Here is a 675-nt window from a genome sequence, read left to right as displayed (position 1 = left end):
ATGTTTATAATAAGAAGACTCTACCATAGTAAAAACCCATCACCTGGGAGTGGGAAGGTGGGTATGGCATGGGATATTCCGTTTCTATGGAATATTGTGCTGCCATTAAAATAAATGAAGTAGGGGTGCTGGGTGGCTCAGTCAGTTAAGCATCCAACTCTTGGTTTCAGCTCAGGTTGTGATCTCACAGCTCTGCACTGGCAGTGAAGAGCCTACTTGGGATTCTCTTTCTCTCTCTCTCTCTCTCCCTTTCTCTCTGCCCCTCCCCCACTCTCTCTCTGTCTCAAAAATAAACCTCAAAAAATTTAAAAATATAAAATAAATGAGGTAGTATCTGTATATTCCAACATGAAAACATCTCCCTGACACTTAGGTGATAAAAAATGGAATCACAGAATGACTTTAATCTGATCTCATTTTTGTTTTTTAAAAAACGCCTGTACACAGATGTGTATATAAATTTATAGAACCAATGAGCTTCAATCTACCAAGAATGCTTACCTCCATGTAGGAAGTAAGAGTTGAGGGGCTAATAAAGGAAGACTTCCTTTCCACATAATTTCTATTGTTCAGTATGTGTATTCGTTTTTGATTGTTACATCTGTATATTACTTGTTTGTAAAAAGCAATCAAAATATTTAAGTATTATTATGTGATGTCCACGCAGATGCACTA

This window comes from Puma concolor, chromosome B1 (assembly GCF_028749965.1).
Source record: "Puma concolor isolate L17-30 chromosome B1, mPumCon1.1.hap2, whole genome shotgun sequence".
Classification (NCBI taxonomy): Eukaryota; Metazoa; Chordata; class Mammalia; order Carnivora; family Felidae; genus Puma; species Puma concolor.
This window is presented reverse-complemented; position numbering follows the sequence as displayed.